Genomic DNA, 22,053 nt, shown 5'->3' with positions numbered 1-22,053 from the left:
AACTTAACTCTGGCCAGAAAATAATTAATTGAAATGTATACCTGAATAGCCAAAAAGGATAGAAATCCACTTCCTGTGTACCAAATTCCTTTGAAAATCTAGATATCATCTTGTAAAAGAAGCAGTGACATCATCACTGTGCTGTACATAGCCTGTGCAAGGAGCAGAGCTGTGGGAAAGACCCAGCAGCTCCACCTACTACAGGCTGCCTGCAGAAAGCTACAGGAGGGGGCGGAGACATGCCCAGTCACCCTGCACAAGGAGAGAGAGCAGCAGTGACCAGTCTTTATTACAGGAGGTCAAAGTATAACACTGGATTCCTGCACAGATCTGAAAGAAATACAAAAATCACACCAAGATTCAAGGAAGACTACATATGATGAATGGATTTAGACCATGGGTGCTCCGCCTGTGGCCCTCCAGCTGTTGCGGAACTACAATTCCCATCATGCCTCTGCCTTTGGGGTCATGCTTGTATCTGTCAGCCTTGCAGTGCCTCATGGGACTTGTAGTTCTACAACAGCTGGAGGGCTACAGGCTGAGCACCCATGATTAAGGCCCCTTTCTCACGGTGCGGATCCGCTCAGCGGACGCAGCTAGCTCAGGGGGATCACTCCGTTGATCCCAGCTGAGCAGGCAGATGACAGGTTCGTCTCCACTCACTGTTAAGAGACGGTTCTGTCAGAGTCCCATTCTCCTCTATGGGGAGATCGAATGAAAATGGACAGCATGTCCATTTTTATCCGATCACATCTGTTGCGACCCGTTGGACGGATGGCGAACATATCGCCATCTGTCTGTTTTCAGCAGATCTTGTCGGATCGGATGCCAGACGGGTGTCAGCAGGCACATGTCCGCTGACATCTGACTCCCCATAGAGGAGAATGGGTGACCCGATCAGGACCTGAGTTCAGCTTTTGAAATAAAAGTGCATTTTGCAGACTGCTTTGTAATGTGTGTTTTACATATTGTGAATTTTACATAGGAAGTTACATATTCAATTTTTTTATGAGGACATCAGAAAGACAAACATAACTGTCCTCATCTTTGTATTCAAAAGCAGATGTCACTACAAAAATGTATGAAATTTCTTTAGCTCTCATTCACACCGAAGCAACTTGTCATGCGATTTGACAGGTCAAATCGCATGATAAGTTCTAAATCCAACATTACTTGATCATACACTTTGTTTATAAATCTCTGTTTTAGATTTAAATCTCTGTTTAGACATAAAAACTGACTGCGAGGGATGGACTGCAACCAAGTTTTATACTGACAACTGTTGGTAGGAATAAATCCATTACGATCAGTAGGTTTAAAATATGTCTTAAACCTAAATTGCCGATTATGTATTTCAATTTCCAGATCCAGGAAATGAATCATCTCACGGCTGGATTCTTATGTTAGTGAAATGCCTCTATCATTCATATTTAAAATACCAAAAAATTCCTCAAGGGATTCATTACTGCTAACCCATGGGAGGAGGATGTCGTCTATATATCAGCACCAAATTGGACCTGTTCTGGGAATAGACGACATCCTCCTCTCACTTGGCCAAGCTGGGTGTGAATTTGGCCCCCATGGCCACTCCTTTTTGTTGCAAATAGAATCTGCCATGGAACCAAAAGTAATTGTGTCCGGAGACAAACTCCAACAACTCAATAATATAATTACGTTAGACATGGATATTGAATTATCACGTGATAAAAATATTGAACTGCCTCTATGCCAAGATGGTGAGTTATACAAGTATATAGAGAGGCTATATCTGCTGTTGCCAGTATGTAGTCACTTTGAATATTAACATTTTTCAATAGTCTAATTGTGTCTTTAAGAAAGGAGGGGTTTCGTCTACCAAGGAGTTGTAAATAGAAGTCTATGTAGTGCCCAATGCGCGAAGTGATGCAATTGATCCCACTAACAATAGGGCATCCAGGGGGATGTAATGGATCTTTTTGTATTTTTGTTAAGTAGTACATTGTGGGGATTCTGGGAGCAAGGGGCACTAGATATGCTTTCTTTTTTTTTTTGTCTAAAATATATTCTTTAAAACCCTTTCTCGACAAGTTTTACAAGGTCTTTTTTATATATGGAGGTATGATTACTAGGTAATTCTTTGTAGGTGTCCTGGTCGCTTAAAATTATATTCATCTCTTTGAGATAATCTGCCTTATCTAAAATTGCAATTCCACCCCCATTATCAGTGGCGTGGATGACCAAGTCTTTCCTCTCACAAAGGCACTTTAAACCCACATTGATTCTGGATTGACCATACTTTTTTTGGTGGGTAATTTATCTAAATCATTGATGACTAGATCTCTAAAGACATTAATCGCAGGGGCAATTGGGCCTGGTTGGGTTGAATAAGGAAGGGTTAGACAGGCCAGAACGAACTGTCCTAGATGTACGCCTATTGACCCAATAGGCGTATGCTAAACTGGGCCCCTTTGCTCCGGTAAGCCTCCTTGATGTTAGTGGTGGTTGATCTATTCACAGTGTTACTCAACATTCACTTGGATCACTTATCGAAGATTCACATTTTCACGTCAGTCTGGACTTTGTGATGTGTGGAACTTTTTTCCTTCTTTCTTTCTCATCACTCCTAAATGTCACGGCACATTCAACATGTACTGTTGTACCAATTTTTTGCTCACTGTATTATATGTATTATGTTTTATTACCTTTGTTTGGATAAGAGATATTGATAAGTTCAATTATTCACTATTTTCTATACACATTTATTTGTTCACTAGAAATATCTAGAATACACTAGCGCCACACATTTTGTTTTAATATTCTGAAATTTTAATTTCAAATAGAATAAAATCAAATTCAAATCAAATTGAGAAGAATAGAATAGAATAAAAAATAAAGTAAAATAATAGAACAGAAAAAAATAAACAATAGAAAAGAATAGAATAAAATAGAAAGACTATAACAATGTAACTGTTTTCCAAAATTCTAATTTCAAATAGATAAAATTCAAATTTCGAATAGAATACATTTGAATTCAAATAGATTGAAAATAATAGAATATAATATAAAAGAAAAGAACAGAATAGAAAATAGAAAACAGAATAGAAAAAACAATAGAATAGAATGGAAAAGAGAGAATATAACCATCATCCAAAATCCAAATTTCGAAAAGAATAAATTAGGTTTTGAATGGAATTAAAAAAATTTGCATCAATTTGAATTTGAATAAATGAATCGAGTTACGAAAATGAATTAAGAAGATTTAACTAAATTAATTTATGTAAATAACAAATTAAAAAGAAACAAAGCACATTTTTTTGGTCTGGACATGTTTACTGTGCACGCATATATGATGTATTTCCTAAAAGCGGAAGTTTCGTGTTTGGGAAATATGTCGTACACGCATGGACGGGTAAGTGCTGATGCATAAAAGCAATGACGTTTTGAAGAGTACAGCCATTCACTTGTATGGTGGGCTGCATTGGCATGTGCGACTTTAGCCTCTCGCTGTCTGTGTGCATGAGGCCTTTAAGTGACATTGACAAGGGTCAAGGAACACTTCCAGGGGTGTTTGCATTCATCACCTTTATTTACATGGATTAAAGGGTTGTAAACCTCAGAAATTAAATATGAACAAAGCCTCTCCCTCTATAATGTGTACTTGTTTCAGTTCAGAGCACTAAGTGTCACTTCTGTCTGCTGCTTCCTTCCTCTGCTATCTACATGAATCACTTCTGACAAGTTTTCCTGACACCAAGAGAAAATAGGTGACAGGGGGAGGACCTCTAGCACATAGCCTATGATTGAAAGACTTCTGTTCCTGTGTTCTTTCCTCTGAACAGCTCTCAGAGCTCTCCTCACTGAACTCTGCAGCAGTGTGTATATTGTAATCCTATTGGATTACATTACTAAATAAAATAAATTGACATTAGTTTGCCCCCCAGTGCCCTTGCCTGCAGTTTTACTGTACTTTATATATATATATTAACTTATTTATAGTTATTTATTATATTATAATTTATGATTTTGTGTTTCAAACTTTATCATACCTGAGATGTTATAAAGAAGAAGGCACAGTAAAAAAAAAATCATATGTAAATAGTTGGTTTGGGCTGCTTGTCCTTAAGAGTTACATGCAAAATAATTGTACCGCTTTCAGCACCTAAAATCTGAAACAATCATACCGCCAGGGAGGTTAAAGTAATTGTAAAGTCTCTTTTTTAAATTAAAATAACAAACATGTCATACTTACCTGCTCTGTGCAGTTGGTTTTGCACAGGGCAGCCCTGATGCTAATCTTCTCGGGTCCCTCTTCAGTGCTCCTGGCCCCTCCCTTCTGTTGAGTGCCTCCACAGCAAGCAGCTTGCTATGGGGGCACCTGAGCCGAGCCACAGCTCCATGTATCCATTCAGACACGGAGCCGTGGTTTCGGCCCCACCCCTCTCCCTCCTCATTGGCTAACAGACTTTAATTGACAGCAGCGGAAGCCAATGGCACCGCTACTGGGTCTCAGCCAATCCTGGACGGCCAAGGCATTCGTAGACATCCCTGGATCAAGACGGGGCCCAGGTAAGTATTAGGGGGGCTGCTGCACACAGAAGGCTTTTTACCTTAATGCATAGAATGCACTGCCTTTACAACCACTATAAACCCACAAGTGATTTTTTTTTACCACTGCTATTCTTTTATATTGGCTTTTGAAATTTACATATGTAGCAATTTAGAAATTGGATGAAAAGTTTAGCACTGGGAAAAACTTTTTGAAAGATACAAAGTGCATTTTATAAACAACTATATAGATCAGACCAAATTGAGGGACAAATGAGGAGGAAAGAGGGACAGAGGGACTTTGTTCCAAATCGGGGACAGTCCTTCAACATCAGGGATAGTCCTTCAACATCAGGGACAGTTGGGAGCTAATGGCCTCCCGCCACCTGCAGATGCCCTAACCTCCCACAGTAAGAAAATGGCATCATCGGTCATCGGAGGCTGTATTGTACGGATCAACTGATTATCGGCAATGCCGAAATATCGGGGGCCGATATGCACTTTCCCCGATATATCGGAATCGGCCCCTGAGGTTACCGATATTGCCGATATTTCTGGAAAGTGCTTGTGCCGGAGTAATGCCTGCAGCTAGAGGCATCACCCCGGTACCGGCATCCATAGCCGACGGTCGGCTGAGAAGCCGCTCGGCTGTCTTTACATGGAGCGGGAGGGGACGTCCCCCCTCCCGCCACCTTCCACAACTCGTCTGGGTCTCCCGTCCCACCGGGAGACCCGGGCATCCTACCTGCACGGCCGCCAAAGAGAAGACCCGATCAAAGCCGCATTCGGCTCTGATCGGGTCTCCATGTAAAAAACACGGAAGTGATGTCATGACAAAAATGTGAGCTTTCAAAACAGCCAAACTTGGCGTTTTGAATGCTTTTAAGTGCAGAAGAGGGGTTGGGGGTCTTTTAGACCCCCAGATCCCTCCACAATAGTACCTGTGAAAAAATAAAATAAAAAAATGTTTTTAAATGTCTGTAAAAATTGGCAAATACCGATACTGATACCGATATCCGATGACCAAAATATCGGTATAGGCACTACAATAACGATATCAGTCGATCACTACTGTATTTACCGTTAGAAATCAGTCACATGTCATCTTTCACTAAAGAAATGTTAGATGGATTGATGTAGTCATGGACAACACAAGTGTTTTTTGTTAATAACAGGAAGTGTTGTCACCAACCATGTTACTGCTAACTCTATATACCAACTACAGTGCCTGTACTATTAATACCAGCAGCTAATGGCCCCGCGTGCGCAGTAACAGTTCAGGAGGAATAGGAAAGATCCGTGGTGGTATTTGGGACCTGCTAGAAAGTGGGACAGAAGCTATTGAGAGACGGTTGTTACTATGGCGACAGTGGCACGGGTCCTGCTGGGAAAAGGCCTATTAACCCTTTAATGCCGGAGGGATAGCGACTTGTAAAATGCACGTCTATTTATAAATTTATATCTTTCCTGCACTTGACCCCGGCTAGAGGAACTTGCGTATCTATCACCATCCAACTGTTCACTGTAACTGCTTTTGCTTTATCTTTAGAGGATGGTTACCCACAAATACGGATTTTCAAATGTAACTAAAGTTATTAGAATGCTAAGAAAACCTTTTTTTTTGAAGTTTCAGATAGAATAGGGAAGGATCGGAACCTCAGTTGGGTTTTATTACTGTCGGTGTCCCCGTTGGGGAGATTTACCCTCACTTCCTGTCTAAGGGACAGCTGTCACTAGGACAGAAAATGAGGTGCCCCCAATTTAACATTTGCTAGGATCTGTATCAACAGGCCTGTGCATATGGCATCAGTTTTAGATGCTCCTGAGTTCATTGACAGGTCCATCTGACCTGTTGTTGGCCATCTCCTGGCATGCATTTGACTTGCTTTAGGCGGGTTTTGTGTTTCCTCCCACCTTCTGTTGTGTCTTGGAGACAGAAAGTATGCAGAAATATCCTCAGCAGGGGCACCAAACTAAAAACCTGACAGAGCTTTTCTTACTATTTCAAAAATAATATATAATAATATAATCCTTAGATGTGTTGGTTACATTTGTTTTCTTTTTGTTACTAAACCCAGCAGCTTGCATTCACTAGATCTGTTCACCCACATCAGAACAGGTAAATGCAATCGTTTTAGTAAATATAAACTGCTAAATACCTTTTCTCATCAGCAGTATATAGCAGTCTTGTAACTTCTATCAGTGTCTGGTTAAAGCTTGTAGGAGAAGTTTCCATTCTCCTCTGACTGTCCTATGAGGCTGCAGGACCCCTGACCCTCTGTCTGGACAGTGCTGATTGGCCCTTTGCTGATCACATGCACTCTCCCAGGAAAAAAACAAGTCTCTAGCAATACACACCAATCTGAGCATGTGCAGCTTGTCCCCAAGGCTCTGTGCCATCAGGAGATGGCTTGTGGACTGTGGAAGAAGGGGAGGATCAGAGAAGACAGGATCAAACAGCCTTTTTACACAATGCAGAGGATTACCCCTTAGATTCCACAGTGAGTATAACAAGCATGCTTTACTGTATATACAGACTGGTTATACTGTTGTGGGTTTAGTAACATTTTAAGCTTTCTTTCCTTTTTTAAATCTGGAGATCTGGCCAATAAGTCTGTTGTTTTTCAAAAGAACAAGCTCTCCTGCAGATGTAGCAATTACAGGCATGAGACAAACCATTAACTTCATACAGGGGCCCATACAATGATCAGCTTTTATTTGTTCATGTAAAACCTTTATCCTAAAAAGAACACAACTGTTGCTTTAACTGCTTGTGTGTATCTAAATCTGCTAGTTCTTCTAACACCCCCCTCCCCCCCAGACTGAGGCCCCTTGTCAAGCAATTATCTGCAACCTCCCTCTCATGCTCCACTGAATGTGGATGAGGTGACATGGTCTCAGGAATAGGGCTGTTTTGAACCCAGGGAACACACTGGCCTGTATTATCACAAGCTTGGTTTCTGGACTTCTCTAGTAATGTGCTTTGGGGGCAGGAAGGATTTATCTGGTGGAGTATCCACTGCCACAAAAGATAAATGCCAGAAATTAAATCTGTGATAACTTAGCAGAAAGACGGTGTCTTCTGAATGAATGTCAATAATGTGGTTAACATTGCTTGACATTCTTGCAAGACATAAAAAGGAATCAATTCCTTGTAAAAGATTGACGTGTTTCAGCCTCTTGTAGGCCTTAGTCATAATAAAATAACATACAATAAGCAACTCTTTATAAATAATGACCCACAGTTGCAGCAAACAAAAAATAACTTGGGTTTACTATTGATTTTTCTGTAAATTTTTTGCATTTTTGTATTTCTATATTGGTATGTGGTGCTAACAAAAGAATGACATGACTTGTAATTAACAAATGCATGGATTCAATTGCAAAGAATGACGATCCCCACGCTAAAAAATCATTGTGGTATCCCGTATCAATAACCTAAACACAATGCTGCTACTTCAAATAATCAAAATGAATAAGAAACAAAGTAAAACATATATCATAATATTAATATGTGCAACACCAGTAGCGCATTACGCCACTAATAATAGAAAAATAATTAGTGGTTCCAATATCACCCATATATCATATTAGGTGGCAATCAATATAAACAAAGTGAAAATTAAAAATGTCCACGTGAAAAATGAAAGATTGCAAAAAATAATCGAATATTAGTAAGTTCGGGTGAAGATCTTTAGAATAGGGTCACCATTAAGTTCCAACTCACCAAACAATATTGCCCTCCATTCTCATGGTTGGGCAAATGCTCATAGGCCCAATGCACACCGGGCATTTTTGCAGCTGCTTTTAGGAGCATCAGAGGTTTTTTTTTTTTTTTTTGCAGCTTAAAAATGCCCCTCCATGATATTCTATGGTCTCATGCACACACAGGCTTTTAGGAGCTCCAAGTGGCATAGGCGTTTTTAAGCTGCAAAAAAAACGCATTCTGATGACCAGCGTCAGAGCTGTAAAACGTCTGACGCTGCTAAAGGCTGATTAACGTTGCTTAACGTTGCTTATAAAGCGTTAAGCCACATTATACGTTTTTTTGTTTTTTTTTTTGTGTGAAAATCGATGCTTCCCTACGGGAGCCTATTGATTTGAATGGAAGTTGCATCACAAGTCAGATTTGTGGTGCGACTTCCGCTCTGAGGATCTTGAGGGGGAACTCCACGCCAAAATGGGAAAAAAATGGCGTGTGGTTCCCCCCAGGTTCCAAACCAGGCCATTCGGGTCTGGTATGGATTTTGAGGGGAACCCAGCACTGAAAAAATGGCGTGGGGTCCCCCCCAAAATCTATACCAGACCCTTATCCAAGCATGCAGCCCGGCGGGCCGGGAAAGGGGTGGGGACAAGCGAGTGGGGCCCCACCCCCCTGGACCATACCATGGGGGTCCCCCCCAAAATCTATACCAGACCCTTATCCAAGCACGCAGCCCGGCGGGCCGGGAAAGGGGTGGGGACAAGCGAGTGGGGCCCCACCCCCCTGGACCATACCATGCCACACGCCCTAAACATGGGGGGTGCTTTGGGGCAGGGGGAGCTCGGCACCCCCCTCCCCCAAGCACCTTGTCCCCATGTTGATGAGGACAAGGGCCTCTTCCCGACAACCCTGGGCGGTGGTTGTGGGGGTCTGCCGGCAGGGGGCTTATCGGAATCTGTAACAAGGGGGCCCCCCAGATCCCGGACTCCCTCTCTATGTGAATTAGTATGGGGTACATTGTACCCCTACCCATTTACCCCATAAAAGGCAGTGTATGTAAATAATGACAGGAGATGTTTTGAGAAGTCCTTAATTAAAAATCTTCCTCTGGTCTTCTTCTTTCTCCAGTCCTCCTCCGAAGATGTCTCCGGTGATTATGCCGGCTCTGGTCTATGCCGCATGTTATATAGCAATTAGGGGCTTGGCCTACAGGTGATGTCACCCAGAGTCCCCGCCCCCTTATGTCATCACAGATTCAAGTGATAGTGCAGGATCCTTCGGTGGGCATTTTCAACCGACAGCTTTAGCATGTCACAGAGCCGGTTCAGGCTCCAAAAAGATCCAGACTATATTGTTTGGATCCACCAAAAGCGTGAACCGGCACCTGACTCCAACGAGAGCCTGAGCCAGCCCCTCCCGCCCCCTTCACAGCCTAGCACATAGCTGGAGGGGCAGAGCAGAGAGCCAGTGACTGACAGTCTGGGCTCTCTGCTCAGAGTGGAGGGGGAGAACTGAGAAATCACTGTTCTTGATCACTCAGTTCTCCCTGCAGAGCTGGAGGGGGGGGGGGGCTTGGCAGATGCAGCATCGGATCAAAACTGCATCCACTTAGGTGAGTAAAATTTTTTTTTGCAAAGCACATACTTCTCTTTTAACCGTTTCCCGGCCAAGGCAGTCATATGACGTCCTGAAATTTGAGTGGGGATATCTTAATGATGCCCACAGCTACAGGCATCATTCAGATATCATCTTTTTCAGTCGGCTATTCCCTCTAGTTTAGCCACTTGATCGTTTTTACAGGTGGTGGGAGGAAACGTCTCCCCCTCCCGCCGCCCTCCGGTGCTTCCACCAGCTCGCCAGTTCGACCGACGAGCCAGGGAAAAAATCTGCTGGCGGCAGAAGTACAGATGGTCCCTGGCAGTCTCTATGACCTCCGGAGGCCCAGGCGCGATGTTATGACGTCACATCTGGATCGGCAGGAGTAAACACTGCTGTGTACTTGGCTGGACAGGCCGAGATCGTTTTTGCTTTTTTTTTTATCTTAGTCTTTCTTGCCTAGAGTAGAGATGCGGGGTCTTATAGACCCCACATCTCTCCATAAAGAGGACCTGCCATGCCCTATTCCTATTATAAGGGATGTTTGCATTCCTTGTAATAGGAATAAAAGTGAAAAAATAAAAATTAAAAATTAAAGGGAAAGTGTAAAAATAAAAAAATAAAACAAACATTAAAAAAAATGTAAAGCGCCTCCGTCGCCTCGTGCTCGCACGCAGAAGCGGACGCATACGTACGTTGCGCCCACACAGCATTCAAACCACACATGAGGTATTGTTACGAACATTAGAGCAAGAGCAGCAATTCTAGCCTAAGACCTCCTCCATAACTCTAAACTGGTAACCTGTAAAAAAAATGTAAGCGTCGCCTATGGAGATTTTTAACAATCAAAGTTTGGCGCCATTCCACCAGTGTACACAATTTTAAAGCGTGACATGTTAAGTATCTATTTACTCTGCGTAAAATCATCTTTCTCATTATACAAAAGAAATTTGGCTAACTTTAGTGGTTTTTTTTTTTTTTTGTTTTTTTTTTATTCATGAATCATTTTTTTTTCCCCAAAAAAAGTGTTTGTGCTAGGTGCAAAGTTCGGGAGTGCGCTACATACATAGTGCAGAGATCAGGGGTGCGCTGCACACAAAGTGCAGAGTTCAGGGATGCACTACACATAGAGTGCAGAGTTCAGCCTTCTTCCACAGCTGCTTACCTTTGCATCCCCTATCCTCTTCTGACTTTCATCCCTCTTCATCTCTGACCTCTGCATGCCACCCCCTTCTACTGCCCTCATTTTCTCCCTCCCTCCTTAAAAGCTCCACCATCTCCACATGTCTTACTTATGTTGCTGTGTTAAGCTGAAGCACCCAGCTGTCTCTAGTACCTCCCTGCACACTGTAGGTGGCTCTGCCTCTCTCATTGCAGGGAGATCATCCAGTGGGGGTGTCGGGATTTGCACTGCACCGCAGGCACCTGCATCTCCCTTGTCCCCATCCTGCACTCAGAGGGGGGCGCTCAGGAGATCAGGTCTGTTGGTGCCGTTGGGAGGTAAGCTGTCACCTGTATCCACAGAAGCCAGACTTCTGTATTTTTTAAGTGACAGTGGTGAGCAGGGAGGAGAGGGCCTGAGCCAGAGGTGGTGGAGCTGAGTTCCACCAAGTTCCAGCTTCCAGTTCCAAATCCAAGTCTACTGAAATGTAAAACCCACCTGAAGCAGTTCAAATTCAAGTCAGAAGATGGTCAGCTGCAGGTGAAATGCACCTGTCAATGAACCTGCCGTTCCTTGCCCCACTGGAGACTCTTCTGCCCCGGCCAGCCCCAACTGAGCTGTCCCAACTCCCCCCAACTGCCCCCTGCTGGCCAGGTTGGAAAATTGGATTCAGACAGTAAGTAGAGAGTATCTGGAGCAGGGCTTCAGCTTGGAATAGGGGTCAGGAGGAGGATTAGGAGAGTGGGAGGGGGGTGAGGGAGAGTGGGGGAGGGGGGCCCCAAGTTGCTGCACCATGGGCCTCTGGTTTGTACTTGTCCCCTGGGCCGAAAGTTAAACAAAGGGGTTGATTTACTAAAGGCTAATAGACTGTGCACTTTGCAAAGTGCAGATGCAGTCTACAAGAGCAGTTGCTCCAGAGCTTAGTAAATGAGCAGAAGCTCTGCTGACTTCTATCATCCAAACATGTGCAGGCAAAAATGCAGTTTTTTTTTCCTTGCACGTGATTGGGTATTTTTGCAAATGAAGCTTTACCTCATTTACTAAGCTCTGGAGCAACTTCACTTTGCAAAGTGCACAGCCGATTTGCCTATATGCCTTTAGTAAATCAACCCCAAAATCTCCCTCCATATAATACAATAGGAGTTTCTCCATGTGTATGCCGCGCTGGCAATCAGCATTATGCAGAGCAGGGGGCGGGCACAGACCCACAGACGCAAAATGTCCCAGTGTGTCACGTCCGGGACTGTACATTGCAAGGAACGTAGGAGTTAATTGGTGATAGTTGGTGATTGCAACAGCTCATTATAAAACAATATCCTGCTTTTCCATCAGACCAGATTGCCTTTTTTTAAATTTTCCGAGCAGTGAGCAAAAAAAAAAAAAAAAACTGTGTCATGATTGTGACAGATTTTTTATAATAAAACAGAACCGCTCAAGCCTAAAAATAAAATCAATTCAGATTTTTTTTATTTTATCATCTGGCTCGCCACATAAAGTGAAATTACAAGGCTTTGCCATTTCATTGAAGAGAAAAAGGTTCTGAGATGACTCACTCTTCAGATGGAGCAGGAGGCATTAAAAGAAAGAACACATTCTCTGACTATACTACTGTAATGTCCCCGAACATGCTGTCTCTTCTGTTTTCATTATTTTCTATTGCACAAAATTAAGGAATATTGCAAATGTAAAAAAAATCAATTTACAAGCTGAAGTGGTAGTAGTAGTATTTTTTTTTTGTTTTTTTTTTTTTTTAATGTCTTTTGGTTAAATCAAATTTGCCTAACTAGTGATGAGCAAAGGAATACATATACGAAAAAATGTTTTACCCGGTCTACTCAATCTTTCACATTTCCAGTGTACAGGTTTGGATCTTCAGAGTTTTTGGACTCCAATGTATTTTTACATTTATAATCAAATCATATTTCACAAGCTTTGACCCAAATCCAAGGGCAGAAGTGCAATTTGTACAGACTCCGTAACTGCACCTCCTGCATCCATCTTGGATTTAGGGAGCTACCCGGTGTCGATTGGGCAGCTGTTGATACCCTTTCCCGCTGCCATATTTAAGGGATATCCTTTATGATGTCTCAACTATTCCTCCTAATTAAAAGGGGGGGGGGCAAAAATGTGGCCCTTTGCTGATTATGTATGCCACTGTGCCTGTCCCATTGCTATGGATTATCAGGAATTTGTGATAACAAGCAACATATACGTTTTAGACCCCATTCACACCTAGCTTTTTCTGAATAAATTTTTTTTTTGTACAGTTTTATGTGACACTCATAGAGCTGCCCTATGCATGACAAACACAGCAAAGCAGCTCAGGTGGGTTTTTGCCATGTTGAGCCTTGTGCGTTTTTACCTACGCGTTTTGCTTTGGTTTTTTTACACGTTTGTCTATGCCGCAAAATGAGCATTTTCTTGCAGCAATTTGGGTGCCATTAGAATTGAAAATAGTTTTTAGCACATTTCGTAAGCGTTTTTTCACAAGTTTACCAAAGGCTCAGGTGTGAATGGAGTCTTAAAACAAGCTCTCACTGCGGACGCTGTGGTGCAATTCATTATCAAAGCAGGGGCACTGAAGTCTTTCAAGTTATTCACTCAGAGTTTGTAACTCAGCTTACCCTGCTTCTCCCTTTCAGCAGTGATTCAGCCACCTTCCAGCCTTCTAATCTCCAAGGAAAACACAGAGCGGGTGCTCTGGGAAGGGGGGAGCAGGGTGAGCTGTTGAGCTGCTGAGCGAATGACTTCAGAAACTTCAGACTTTAATACTGCTGCAAATTCTAAATTGGCTGTAAACCTATTTTTTTTAATAACAAACATGTCATACCTTCCTGCTCTGTGCAATAGTCTTGCACAGAGCATCCCTAATCCTCTTCTTTTGGGCTCCCCTGCTGGCACTCCTGGCTCCTCCCCTGCCAAGCTCCCCCATAACAAACCGCTTCCATAGACACACATCGGCTCCGCCTTGCCACCCACTTTGTCCTCACAGGCTGTTATTGACAGCAGCAGGAGCCAATAGCTTTGTGTCCAGGGAAGAAAGAGAGAGAAAAGAGAGCCACTGATCTCCGCCACATTTATCTTGTATGATACCAGGTTGTATGATTTTCATTTAATCAGTACAGTTTTTGTCCGAAAATACAATACAAATACATTAGAATACATTACATCACTTCCGAAGTTGTATTCTGTCGTCCAAGAATTTTCGTAAATTGAGTAACCTCTTCATTTTTGATATTCGTCCAAAATTCTCATAGTGTGTAAGACCCTTTAAGCCTCATACTAGGGATCGACCGATTATCGGCAAAACCTATATATCGATGGCCGATATGCACTTTTCCCGATATATCGGAATCGGCGGAGGTTACCGATATTGCTGATATTTCGGGAAAGTGCTTGTACCGTAGTGATGCCTGCAGCTAAAGGGAACACCCCAGTACCGGCGTCCATAGCCAACGGTCGGCTGTCTTATAATGACAACCGATGTGGCTGAGAAGCCGCTCGGCTGTCATTACAAGGAGCGGGAGGGGACGTGCCACCCACCCACCTTCCGGGTCTCCCGTCCCACGGAAAGACCCGGGCAACCAGCCTGCATGGCCGCCAAAAGACTTCATCAAAGCCGCATTCGGCTCTGATCGGGTGTCCATGCAAAAACCCAGAAGTGATGTCATGAGTCATATCACTTCCGGGTACTGTCTGGCGCCAGATTAAAAAAATGACAGCATTCAAAACAGCCAAACTTGGCTGCTTTTAAGTGCAGAGGAGGGGTTTGGAGTCTTTAGACCCCCAGATCACTCCACAAGAGTACCTGTCAAAAAAAAATGTACAAAAATATCGGCCAATACCGATATGCATTGGCCAAAATATTGATATGGTTTTCTTGCAGTGTTGATGGGGAAATACCGCTTCTGGAGCTATTGTGTTCTCCAGGGACAGCACCCCACTCCACCCCAGCCGAGAGTACAAAGTGATTATTGCTAGCAGCTATAGCCCCTGGCAATAATTGCATCCTAAAAAACCAACATGCTGGTTAGGTGCAATCAGTCTGCTCATACATGGCTCAGGTGGTCTCTGATGAACTGGTCAAAATTCAGACCATCTATGGCCGGATTTAGCTCTTCAAGAGATAGATTTGACTCACCATTTGCCAAAAGGTAGGTATTAACCTACTTTTGTTTTACATGGTGGTTGCGTTTTAATTTTAACCTTTGCTTTAAGAGAAACTGGTGTGGAGATCTCCCACTAAAAGCGAAATTCCAATAAAACTAGAGACCCCTTTTATTATGGAATTCCATCTACTAACAATCAATAATGACAAGAAATACAATGGATGATGACGCTGGTTGGACAGAAGTATACCGTGCAGCGAATTTAGTAGCAAGGCTAAAGGGCTTTTATGGATTCAGGATGTGTAGCTTGTATCGATTGATGAGTATGCTATTGGGATCTTCCCTGCACACCTGCTGTTAGATTGTGAGCCAGCATGGATAACGTAAAGTGATCCACATAGCGAGGGATTTTCACCTGAGACATGGAAACATGTGGCCTATCAAGCTGTTGATGTTTGGAGGCCAATCTGGGGCAATTCCAGAGGGGCAGCTCAGTAGGAATCATCTTGTTCAGAGCACAAGCCTGCTGGTTTACTGTCAATCATTACAGCTGATGCCAACATCAGAAAACACTGAAATTGAGCTGCATATGCTATTTCATTGAAGGGCCAGACTGGGCCTCACTGAGATGGGCTGATGGGTCAAATGAATCAGTGACTTCCCAAATCTCTTGGCAGCCATAGCTCTTCGTCTACTTACTTGCTGCTGCCTGGAGGGAATCTTACTGTTGGATTTTTAATTTATCTTGCAACATCTGCAGGAGCAGAGAGGAAAATCCCTTGGTATGGGCAAAGCAAAGGTATGAACACTCACAGAGAATTCTCTCTGTTTTTATACCTTTATATTATAACAACAAAAAGTCCAACTTGTTTGATTGATTTTTCTGTGATTCTAGCTAAATAAAAAAATAAAATAAAAAAAATGACTGATAGTATGGCCACGCATGCTTTAAAGTTGAACTAAACTGTATCTGAGCGCCACAAACTTAAAACGCTATTTAATTCATTTTAAGTACTCAAAGCAAACTCCCACATCCATCCAGGTCTCCATGCATTATTTTGGTGAGAAGTCACTTTGAAAAACACCCTCTAGCCACGGCCATCTTGAGTAAGGGGAGATGATCCATTTAGTATTTACTTAATGGAATCCATCTGCCCTTAGCTCAGGCATGCAGGTAGGCAGGCAGGCAGGAGGGTGCACTTAGCTAAACAAGCCCCTTCTCCAGAAGAAAGAATAAATAATGCCCATAAATACTCTTGGCAAGTATGACATCCTTTTTGGCCTGGGTCAGAAATTAGGAAGCAACTGAAGAAATGTAAGAAAACATTTTAAGCAAATATAATATACCTTCCTATATATTTTCTAAGACTAGTAGCATAAGGATTGAAAATAGTTAATGTTAATTGAGAGAGTTTAGTTCCACTTTAATTATGGAGGTATCAAAACAATGCCATTATTAGATTATTGGATGGAAACATACATACTGTACATACAATTTGATTTTACATAGGTATTAGTCTTAGTCATGGCTTTTTTTTCAGCAGGAACGAGGGGGAACGCAGTTCCGGCACCTCCAGCACTAAATGTATGTAATAGCAAGGGGTGTGGGGTGTGTTGGAGGATCTTTTGATGCTGGCTGCTTGGCAATCTATTGTCACTGGTAGGGATCTGTTATTCTGTGAGGGTCTATTTTTGCTGCTGGGGGATCTATTGTTGCTGAGGGCTCTTATGTTGTTGATAGGGATCCCCTGTTGAGGTAGAGGTCTATTGTTGGCTGATCTATTGATACTGGTTGCTGGGAGAGCCGTTGTTTTGTACTGGAGGAGGGGGGGGGGGGGTCTAATGTTGCTGGGGTGGATCTTTTGTTGCTGGGTGAGGTATTTTGTTGTGCATGGGAGGTGGATAGGGGGGTGGATCCAAGGTACAGTGCTCAGAGGTGGGTAGTGGGTAGAGACAAGGGGGTCACTCAGAAGGGGGGAGTTCCTGCACCTATTCTCTGAGAAAAAAAGCCCTGGTCTTAGTTCACATTCTAGGTGACTTCTAAGAATTGTACGTTGGTTTATGGTGCCAAGAACCCTATTCTGGTAGTATTCAGCATGGATTTTTGGCATGGAGATCAGTAAAAAAAAAAGACATCAGCCTACCTAACGATTAATTGTACCCTAACATTTAACCTGGCTCTCAGCCAGACTCCAAAAGGAATCAAACCAATAAAATTTACTCGTAAAGCCTAACCTGCCTTACTCTAAAATGTATCTCTAAACTCTTAACCTGACCCTAACAGTAACCCCAACTTTACCCTAACAAGTAACTCCTAACATGCAACCTGACTCCAATTCTCAACCCCTAGCCTTCTCTAAAATGCAAATCTTTAAAGCTTAAAGCCTAAAGCCAGCCATACATGGATTGAAATTATATCCCTGCTGAACCGACCGAATTTCGATCCATGTATGGGCACCCTGGTTGTACACAAGTCATTCTATTGATCGACATGTGTATGACCAACCTTTTGGGTTTGTCCCAAATGATTATTGCCGCCAGCTATTGCCTATAACACAAATATTATTATTATCATACAGGATTTATATAGCACCAATAGTTTACGCAGCGCTTTACAATATAAAAAAGAGACAGTACAGTTAGAATACAATAAAATACATTAGGGTTAAGAGGGCCCTATTCATAAGAGCTTACAATCTAATAGGGTTGGGCAAGTGGTAGGAAAGGTTGTAACTGTTGGGGATGAGCTGATGGAAGTAATAAAAGATTACTTGGATTGACTAAAGGCAGCCAAAGTAGGAGACAACTGGACAGATTGAGGTAGAGAGTTCCAGAGGATGGGGGAGGCTCTGGAGAAGTCCTGGAGATGATCATGAGAGGAGAAGACAAGAGAGCTTGAGAGCAGGAGGTCTTAAGAGGAGCAGAGAGGACGGTTTGGGTGATATTTGGAGTCAAGATTGGTGATGTAGCTCAGGGCAGAGCTGTGGATAGCTCTGTATGTGGCTGTTAGTATTTTGAATTTAATTTACTGGGCAATCAGAAATCAGTGTAAGGATTGCAGACACTGAGTGGTTGATAAGGTAAATGAGTCTGATAGCAGCATTCATGATTGACTGAAGAGGGGATAGCCTATGGATAGGTAGGCCTATGAGAAGAGAATTGCAATAGTCAAGGCAAGAGATAACAATGGAGTGAACGAGGAGCTTGGCGGTTTCAATAATTAAAAAGGGGTACATTTCACAGATGTTACGGAGGTGAAATCTACAAGCTTTTGACAATGACTGGATTTGGGGCTGAAAGGACCGGTCTAGGATTACACCTAGTACCCTGGCGTGGCGGGAAGGATTGATGGTTGCACTTTGGGAAGTGCATTAACATGCAATGCATTCAGAAGTCACTATAATGTGCACTGATGGAACAAAAATCAAGTATGAACTTTTTTAGCCAGCAAACGTTAACATGTGGCACTAGCACCATTGAAAACTATGGCAAACCTCTCAGCATTAGGGTAAAAAAAGTCCCCCCTCATACCTACCTGAGCCCAATCTCAATCCAGCAATGTGCACAGGAGCAGTGGCTCTTGGCTCTCTCCCTCCTCATTGGCTCTGAACCAACAGCAGGAGCCAATGGCTTACTCACAGCCAGTGAGGAGGGAGCAGGGGACTGGGAAGAGGTGCGCTCTGTGTCTCTAATGGACACACAGAGCGGACTCAGGAGTGAGCACTCACACAAGCGGCTTGCTGTCCACAGGGCTCAGGAGTGCTGGCAAGGGACCCCAGAAGAGGAGTATAGGGGCTGCTCTGTGCAAAAACAATTCCACAGAGCAGGTTATTATGACATGTTTGTTATTTTAAAAGTAAAACATGTTAAGGTTAAAACACGTGTGTTAAAACTGAACTGAGCTTACAGAAGTACTCACCTCCTCATTCTGGCAATGGAGTGATTAATCCAATGCTGGACGCTATCATCTTCTCCCAGGCTACTTTTGAGTGTCAGGTTTTCAGCCTCTTGATTGGCCAGTCGAGGAATGATGTCATCTGGCACATGACCACGAGAGTCTGTCATTTCAGCACTGCTGGAGCTTTCCGGGGATGCACACTGAGCTGCGCATATAGTGCAATAGTGCAGATGGGTTCTTGCTGTGCTGAAAAATGTAGGATTATGTCTGTGCTTGAAAACTTACACTTATAGGAAAAATTTTTTATTTTTTTTTTTCATTTTGGATAGAGTAAGAGGGTTATACCCGTCATATTATTTTTCGCCATCTGTGTCCAATTGTGGAGATTTCCCTTCACTTCCTGTCCCATAGCCAAACAGGAAGTAAGAGGAAATCCCTGCAAATTAGGGGAATTCCTTGGGAACCCCCAGGTCCCCAGAACTAGTGTCCCAATTTCCCCTCTATTACTTTCCTGGGGACAATGTTTTTATTTTACTTTCACTTTAAATGATAATGGTAAACAAGACAAATAGAGATGGTGAATATTCCTAACGGGAGCACAGACAGTAATAAAAACTGACAGGGGTTGTAATCCATATCTACTCTATCCAAAACTTTAAAAAATGTTGCTTTTAGTTCTACTTTACCCACTTTCCGCCCGCGCAATGGCTGATATACTGCTACAGCACTGGCTTCCCGTTCAGGGTCGGCGTCAGTAGACGTCCTCTCATGATCGCGCTGTTTGCACGCCCCCTGTGGCATGCTTTATAATCGTCGAGCCCTTTGGACTCGACTGATCACAGAACAGTGTAAAGGATGATCACAGCCCAATGACAGCTGATCACGGAAGTAAACAGAAGCAGGTTATCGGCTTTTTTTCTCCTTACGATTAGCGTGAGGAGAATAGCCGGTAGCCGGCTTCTGTTACAGGGACATCGGTCCCAATCTGTGCCCACCAGTGCTGCTAATCAGTGCCAACCAGTGCCACCTATCCGTGCCCACCAGTGCTGCCAATTAGTGCCCACCAGTGCCGCCTATTAGTGCCAATCAGTGCTGCCAATCTTTGCCCATCAGTGCTACCTAACAGTGCCACCTATCTGTATTGCCTATCACTTCCCATCAGTGCCACCGCTCAGTGCCCATCAGTGCCACCTATCAGTGCAGCCTCATCAGTGCCTGCCAGTGCCACCTCATCAGTTCCACCTATGAGTGCCCATCAGTGCAGCCTCATCAGTGCCTATCAATGACCATCAGTGCAGCCTATCAGTGCCCATCAGTGCAGCCTCATCAGCACACATTAGTGAAGGAGAAAAATTACCTGTTTTCAATTTTTTTAACCACTTGCCGACTGCCTAACAACGTCAGCAGTCAGCCCCTCACAGGCAAAGCGACGTAGGTCTACGTCGCTAGCCTGTGAGGCTCTAGGGAGCGAGCGTGCGCCGCCGGAGGTGCGCTTCCGCTCGCTCACGGACCCCCCCGCGCGTGTGCCCGGCGGACCCGATGTCCGCCAGGCACTCGCGATTGTCTGTTACAGCGGGAGAAAGGCAGGCAGCTAATATAAACAAAGCCGCCTGTCATTCTCCCCTGTGTAAGAATGGAGATCATACGGTTCTGCTATGTAGGGCCGTTGATCTCTGTTCTTACACCTCAAGCCACAACCAATCACAGTTAGAATCACGCCCCTAGGGACACACTTAACCCCTCCCTCTAAAAAAAGTTAACCCCTTCACTGCGAGTGTCATTTTTACAGTAACAGTGCATATGTATAGCACTGATAACTGTAGTAATGTCACTGGTAACCCCAAAAGTGTCAAAAATGTCAGTCAGGGGTCCGATCTGTCCGCCGCAATGTCGCAGTCCCGCGAAAAAAAAAAATCGCAGTTCGCCGCCATTACTCGTTAAAAAAAAGAAAACAACAAAAATCTTTCCCTTAGTTAGTAAACGCAATAACTTTTGCGCAAACCAATCAAAATACGCTTTTTGCGATTTTTTTTACCAAACATATGTAGCATAAAACACATTGGCCTAAAATGTTAAAAAATTTTGATTTTTACATTTTTTTTGGAGAATTTCATATAAAAAAATGTGAAAAATATTGTTATTTTTGCAAAATTGACGCTCTTTTTTTGTTTATAGCGCATGATCAAAAAATCGCACAGGTGATCAAATACCACCAAAAGAAAGCTCTGTTTGTGGGAAAAAAAGGACGCGCAATAGTCAGTTAAAGTCACGCAGTGCTGAATCGCAAAATAGTCCCTGGTCATGAAGGGGGTAAAATCTTCCAGGGCTTAAGTGGTTAAAAGTGCGACAGCGCTGAAAGCTGAAAATTGGCCTGGACAGGATGGGGGGTAAAAGTGCCCAGTAAATCAGTGCCCAGTAAAGTGGTTAAGTAGCGTCAGTGAGTGATGATTGGTAATGCAATTGGTAATGAAAACTGAGCAGAGCCGGTCTTGGACAAATACCGTATAGTGCATCCTCCTCTCTCCGGCCCCAGAGCTATCACTTACCTCCTGCTCTCTAGCACGGTCTCCCCTCCACCCCTCCACCGGCTCTCACGTCTGCACGGGGCAAAATTTTCCTATAGCTAATTATGTTTGCGGCGGAAGGGTGATAACTGCTTGTGCTCTGCTATCTGGAGCAATAAGATTAATTTTCCCCAGAGACAATAAGATGCCCCATAGCTCCAGCAAACAAATAACTGTATTGTATTTTATGTAATTATAGTCACCGGCGATGGGATTTGTAATGCGTCTAACCCAGATGTTTTCACTCTAATTATTACTATGCTTGTATGAAAAGCTCCAGCATGGCAAATCAATGTACAATTACAGACAATGATGGGCAGATCCAGGGAGTACAGACAGTCCTGCAGGGCTCGGAGTGTCTATACAACTGTTGGAAGAGAACTTCTGACTTGTGAGAGAATGGAAAATTGGTACATTTCTGTCACTAACTGCAAAAAGAGTCATATATCAAATTTATCTCAGTATATAGGTAGAATTATTTTTTTCTGGGTTAATTT

At 43.2% G+C, this 22,053-nt stretch overlaps 1 protein-coding gene across 1 annotated transcript in view; it reads left to right on the top strand.

The window, feature by feature from the left end:
- The window catches only part of CPNE9 (copine family member 9), a 525,181-nt gene that overhangs the window by 137,411 nt on the left and 365,717 nt on the right, over positions 1-22,053 (top strand). The window lies entirely within an intron of this gene.

This window comes from Pelophylax lessonae, assembly GCF_965119305.1.
Source record: "Pelophylax lessonae genome assembly, chromosome: 8".
In the NCBI taxonomy this organism is placed as follows: Eukaryota; Metazoa; Chordata; class Amphibia; order Anura; family Ranidae; genus Pelophylax; species Pelophylax lessonae.
This window is presented reverse-complemented; position numbering and strand designations above follow the sequence as displayed.